Source organism: Mytilus californianus, unplaced genomic scaffold, assembly GCF_021869535.1.
Source record: "Mytilus californianus isolate M0D057914Y unplaced genomic scaffold, xbMytCali1.0.p SCAF_3, whole genome shotgun sequence".
NCBI lineage: Eukaryota > Metazoa > Mollusca > Bivalvia > Mytilida > Mytilidae > Mytilus > Mytilus californianus.
Genome location: NW_026262679.1, coordinates 52,830,993 through 52,837,660, shown reverse-complemented (window position 1 = coordinate 52,837,660; position 6,668 = coordinate 52,830,993). Strand labels below are relative to the sequence as shown.

The 6,668-nt window shown below is 30.9% G+C and overlaps 1 pseudogene; it reads right to left on the bottom strand.

Annotated features, from left to right (window-relative positions):
* Nucleotides 1-599: 599 nt before the first annotated feature.
* On the bottom strand, nt 600-2,766 carry LOC127733524 (toll-like receptor 4; annotated as a pseudogene).
* Nucleotides 2,767-6,668: the final 3,902 nt, after the last annotated feature.

The following is a 6,668-nucleotide window of genomic DNA, read 5'->3' as shown; positions in this document are numbered from 1 at the left end:
TTAAAAAGTGTATACACTGATATAGCAGACTAATCAATTGTTTTTCAGTTCTCGTTGTTCAAGCACAAAATTTGATTATAATGATCTCATCATTTAAAACCTTAATCAGCCAAGTATTTTTGCACACTGATATCGGGTTTTGATAAGCGTACTAAATAAACAAGAATTATTTTTTGGTCAAGTTTGGTGCGTACTTAAGGATATAGTCACGTGAAATTAAAAGAATCTGGAATTTTAAATAGATACTTTAAATCAGAAGAGAATCAGTCAGGGAACAAAATAAGCTAAACATATTGATAGGTTATGGATCTCCTTTTCGAGATATTTAATTTTTAGAAAAATGGCGTGAAAAGGCAGACTCGGACTTTTACCTTTATATTTAGCATTGACATTATTTCGGTCTCAAATTGTAAGAAAAGAAATCTAGAATCTGCTTAAATTTTGGTAAGACCTTTTATGAGCTATTGAAGTCTTCTATGAAAAGAAAAGTGGATGATATGGGCAAAATATTTTACCCTGTATCATAGGAAATACCCCAAGGAGTACGAATATCTGACAAAAATTCCTAATTCTGAACTCATTACATCCTTAAAACGGTTTCAAATGTTTAATTGAAACAAATCACTGCTAGTCCACTTCTTAAGTTTTTGCAATGTGACATCAAGGTCATCATAGTTATCTGGCCATTGAATAATGATTACATAATTCCAAATATTAGCAAGTTCAACAGGAATGTCTTTTATGGTCATGTCTTCTGATATGACGATAATGTTTTCTATCTATGTTTTTCATCATTATTTCATGATTCATACTTTCAACTTCGAAAAGACAGTCATGTGAGGTTTTGAATTTTGGAGTAAGTATAGCTATAACATGTCTGCTAATTTCAATGCTTTCTGCCTCTGTCGGTATCAAAAAATGACTCTCCGAATAAAAAGTCGCGATCTTTTCAGCATATCTTAAGTTTCCACTCGTTCTCTAATCTTAAAATAAGATACTTTGTAATCCAAGGTATGCATTCCTCTCCATATGAAACGAAAACATCCTAAGTGTAACTTTAAGCATATTTCTTTTCAACCATTTTTCGGAATTTGTGGTAGAAAAAACCCAACTATTTTCCAGCCTTTACTGTAAATAATTAGTAAAACAACGAAAATAATACCGGTTCCAACAAAGTTCAAGAAACTGTCAGCCATATTGAACATGTTGAATTTCGGTAGTGGGAAAATAAATCATGCATCTTTTCATATGCTTCGATTACAGTTAACACGGTATCGTTTAAAAGTGTACATTTGAATGATCTGTTGTCTAGATTTACTTTAGTTTCTTGTATCCACTTAATAAAATCCAAATTATCACATTTACATTCATATGCATTGCCATCGATAAATAAGGAACAACTATGTTTTTGTTCATTGAATCCGCCCAAACACGTGTATCATAATCTACTATTGTAAGTTATTGCGAAGGTCAAGTGGTTTGATAGTACTACAAAAAAATATCTCAGTAGGAACGGACTGAAACAAATTATCTGACAAATGCAATTCAGATAGATGTTCCAAATCAAGAAATAATTCATGTGGCAAAGTTCAGAGTTAATTTGCAGACATATCCAAATGTTCGAGATATTTCAATTTTATGAACAAAACTATGAATCTTTTAAAGAACATATTATCCAAAGGGAACATTGTATAAAGCAAATTAGCATTCTCCACAATAAAGTTTTCACATTAATGAAACTTACTAGCTCTATTTGGTACAGTGCTGCATGGAAATGGCCATCTAAGACTAAAGTGTCAGTTTTGTATGAAGCATTTCCTTCAAAAAGAACAATGTTATTTGAATAACTGAAAGAAACATCAAGGTGAGTCAAATTGCTTCCGTGAAGATTCATGAAATATCTTAGGATATCATAGCTTAATAAATTACTCAAAATAAATTTTTCAAACGAACGTGGCAAATATATGATGTTGTTAGAAGAATGATAATTTTGTTCGTTATGATGATCATCATTTTCTTCCTTCAGCCTATATCACACTGGAATAAAGGAATAGTCAAACGTTTAAATGCGATGGATTTGTTAAAAAAATGTATTCAGCTCATCGATTTGTCTCCCGTTAGAAAATGCAAATCTATTTCCTATAAAGTATAAATGTGTTTTCTCGCAGTTATTTTAAAAAGCAACGATCGAATATTAACGATTTCAGGTTTTTCAAGTTTTGAAAACTTTGTCCAAAATCTGGATTGGGGGCCAGATCGAATGGCAAATATACCATTTTTATAAACAGCAAATGCTTCATCAGGGTTATGGTACACGTCGTTTATTGTTCTTGTATATTCCGTCGTATGTCAAAACGGTCAAATTTTCAATCGGTAAAAATATTTTGGGTGTATAGACAGTTAACAAACCCAAAATGTTTTCTGACATATTCAAAAATAATTAATACACTTAATCCAAAGAATGCATTATCTTAAATTTTCTGAAGTTTGTTTTCAGCCAACTTTATTTTTTGTATAAATCTAAATCTTTTAAATAAAAATATTGCAGATATTTTGAAAATCATTTCTCCTATGATTCAGAACGGTTATATCACGGTTGACCGTCTGTGGAACTTCGCTTAAACTACTGTAGTCAGCTTCCTTAACGAATTCTTTGGAATCTTCTGGAACTGCAATGTTGCACTGTTTGTCACATAATAAAGAAAGTGACATGCAAAATATAGACCCAATCTGATATTTACATATTTTTGAAATATCTTTTAACATAATTAAAGCATAAAACAAGTTCAAACAAAAATTTACTTTTTCCAATCTATTTGTATTATCCTGTGCTTTTACCTTTCCGCGATTCAGTTGTAGAATGTTGCAAATATCCAATTGAAATCATCTAGCTCGTCGTTATTTGCATTAACACTACTTAATCAAAGTCTCTTTCTTGAATTGTTTTATGGTTAAAAAGTCAATCAATATTACTATTTCCTGTATTTTGGTAACTTGACAAAAAAAATGTTATCTACCGTTTTGGTGTCAAAATAAATTTGTAGTTGAAATAAAATCAATATAGAATCATATATGTTCAAGTAATTTTAAACCAGTGGTGATCGCCTACATAATTATGTAAAGCAATTTTGTAAAGTTGAAATACAACTTTATATTATGAAGAAATCAGAATTAGCCTTTAAATGAGTACAAACACAAAACACAAAAGTAAATAAAAAAATGGACTGGTATTTCTCCAAATATTATAAATAAAAACTCCCAACACATATGATGAAAATATTAATAATAATAATATTAATAATAATAATGAGAGTAATAATAGCAATAATATACAATTATGGCCTTCATCAAAAGTAAATACCCAATATCATTTCATCGAGAAACGGTTATGTAAACCGAAGTTGACAGTAGGTGGAAGACACAAATGGGACATTCAAAACTGACAACTCGACAAAATCTGTCAAAGCCATGGCAAAAAAAGAAAGAAAAACGATAAACATACAGTCAATAATACACCAGTTTGAAAACCAATGATTGAGTAAAACGAACCCACAAAAACTCCAAAGGTGATCTGTGGTCACCGAGAGATAAGCAGACCCTACTCCATATGATGCAACCATCGTAGTGCTCATGGTTAGAACAGTGCTTCGGTAGAGACATAATTTATAATGTACTTTTCTAAATTTTTCTGTTCATGAATGGAGAAAGTATTAAGAAACTAATGTTCCAACTCCATTAGACAAAGATGACCTAATATGTATTAGGCTATTTGTTTTGTCCCTTTAGGTCGAAACTTTGTTGAGTATGTTTAGATTGGAGCATTCCTGATGAAGGTAAATCCAGTAAAAAATGCTGCGAAAGAACTCTTATTCTTATATTACACAACTGTTGTATTAAAGCATATGAAGTTTAAGAAATTGATGAATGAGTTATACCGCTTTGCACACACAGTTGTTGTGTTCATCAAAGATGTACAATGTGCTTTGGTTTTAGTTCAACCCTGATACTTATTCATGTTATTTTCGTCAAGACCCTTGCTTGTTGGTATGTTAAATGTATTTTTTTCATATTTAGAGAACTAGGTGTTTTTTTGCAGGTCTTCGATTGTTTCTTTTTACAATTTATTCAAAACTTTAAAGATTAGTGATGAATTAGAGCTTGATATATTGTCGATTGTTGACGACTTTGTTGCCTTCCAGATATAATTTGTATATTTATCTTCTTTGGGTGGCTGTCTCATTGAAGTATACCCTGCATCACATTTTATTCATAGTTCTTTTTGATACACAATAATAACATAAATCGGTACCATTTTTCTGCACCATATGCGCATTTCGACAATTAATGTTTCTTCGTGGATGCTCGATGAAGAGCTTATAAACCAACAACTTAATGGTTTCTGTAAGAAGGGATGACAAGTAACTTATGACTTTAACGGTACCAATTTTACTGTACCAGATGCACACTTCAACAATAAATTTCTCCTCATATATTGTCTTTTTTTAATGTTATTGTTTATCAAAAGATTCCTTCTATTTATAAAAAATAAATAAAAACAGATGAGCATTAAGTGGCATATTATCAAAATCATCCAGATTTCGTGGAAATATTTAGATTTTGAATAAAGTTATTTAATTATATTTTATAACAGAGAGGGTTATGAAAGCATGAATAACAAAGGATTTCATAAAACGCCACATGATATTGAACATTGATACTTACATGTCAATCAAGATAATCATCGTAGTCAACTTTGTTTGACAATTAAGCTGGGTTCTACAATGAAGGCTCTGAGAACAACAGATCTGATGTAATATCCGAACCAGTTAGTTGGATAAATTTGATATCTGTTTGGGTTTCTTTCAACGCTTAATAATCTTTCTTGTCAATTACGAAGAAAGAAGACGCCGTATCGTGTCCTGTTTTTATCGTGATCTGTACATCATTTGCACAATAGCATTGACATAATTTAAAATTGCGAACTATCGTTAACTGCTTCTCTAAATTGTGTCTCATCCCTTTTGCATATTTAAGCAAATAAAATATGTTTAAACTAAACTGCTTCTTAAAAGTTTTGTAGCATCATGAAGGCACTGATCTTTTTAGGGTTTGGAATCGTTAACAAAACTTGCTTCTAAACCAAATCCGCTGTACAACAACTAGTAGCGCGCATAGCATAAGAAACACCGAGTGAGCTCCTGAAAATTATATTTTATTTACCCTGTCTTTTGACTCTTAACTGCAATTTAATTACTACAATAATGCTTTTCCAGTTTGTGCTTAAAGTAAAGTTGTATACTTTCTATTAATTCATTCTCGGACGCAGGATACAAACCGTATCGACACCGAAAATGCTTTCTTCTTCACAAACATATCATCGTTTATCCTTCTTTATACTAATAAAAGGAACATCACAATCAGACTCGTGTAACGCAGCAAAAGTAAGTTTGTATTTGCAAGTTCAGCAAGTTATAAGCAATGCACGATGAATGATTAGTGCCTTTAAGTTATATATAGATATTGAATCGAATCGTCATGAAGACGGACTATCTTGCTGCAGATCCATTGCATCAAAAAGAGTGTGTTTCTCCTTTTCTGTTTCCTTTGACAACTTTTCATTTGCAGACATTCGGCAAATAAAGGTTTTATGGCCTTCCCACTTTTTGAATTTACATTATAGTTCGGTATTTTGGTTTTTACTTTTTTTTTTTATCATAACTGTTCCCAATTAGGATAACGAAAAAACAATAATAAAAAAAATTTTAAGGTCACACTTTTATTACTTTCTTAACAAAAAGAAGCGAACATGCGAAAACTACACGACAATTCTATAATGATATTATTATCTTTACTCTATAATAAGGGTAATATTCAGCTATGAGGTTAGACGGTCCATTAAACTCTTAAAATAGAATACTCCTGATTAAAATGACACTGTACTAAGGAGAGGGGATAATACAATAAGATGTTTATATCGTTTGTCATTTATATTGTACTTGTAATTTTTATTCTATTAGTAAGCTAATATCCCTTATTTGAATTATTTTCCATTGATAAAGTGATCTTTAGAAATTTATAGGAAATTTGTAGACCTATTTTACAGAAAAGTCATGTACCTAATTATTAATGTAAACTCGTTATTGCATATGAACTTGGCATACCTTTAAAGCTGTATACACAGTGACAAATCAAGGCACAGAATATGAAAAAGCGTATATATTTGCCTTGGAGTTCGCTTTCATTGTTGATACATTTGATACAGTCAAATGTTATGCCGAATTTTTTAAAATACTACTCTAAATTTTTGTTTTTAGCTTGCATCAAAATGAAACTACTTATTTGAGGTGTGTAATGATATAAAGAAGATGTGTTAGTTTTAAATCTTGTATGGTATCCTACTTTCATCATAGATATGCTTTTGCTCCCGCAGAGAAAAACCCAAAACACGATCGTCGTTGTATGTTAATTACGTAATATAAACTGCTCGATAAGGTAATTATATATTCACAATAAATTCTAAAGAACGCGATCTATAATTAAATGTCGGAAGATATCAATGACCCTACGTTGGAACAGAATTTTTTAGATAAATACATGTATGCCGGTATCACTTGCAAATGAAAATAAAAATTTATAAATTTCGTGCGTCCTAAGCGTTTTTACGGCTT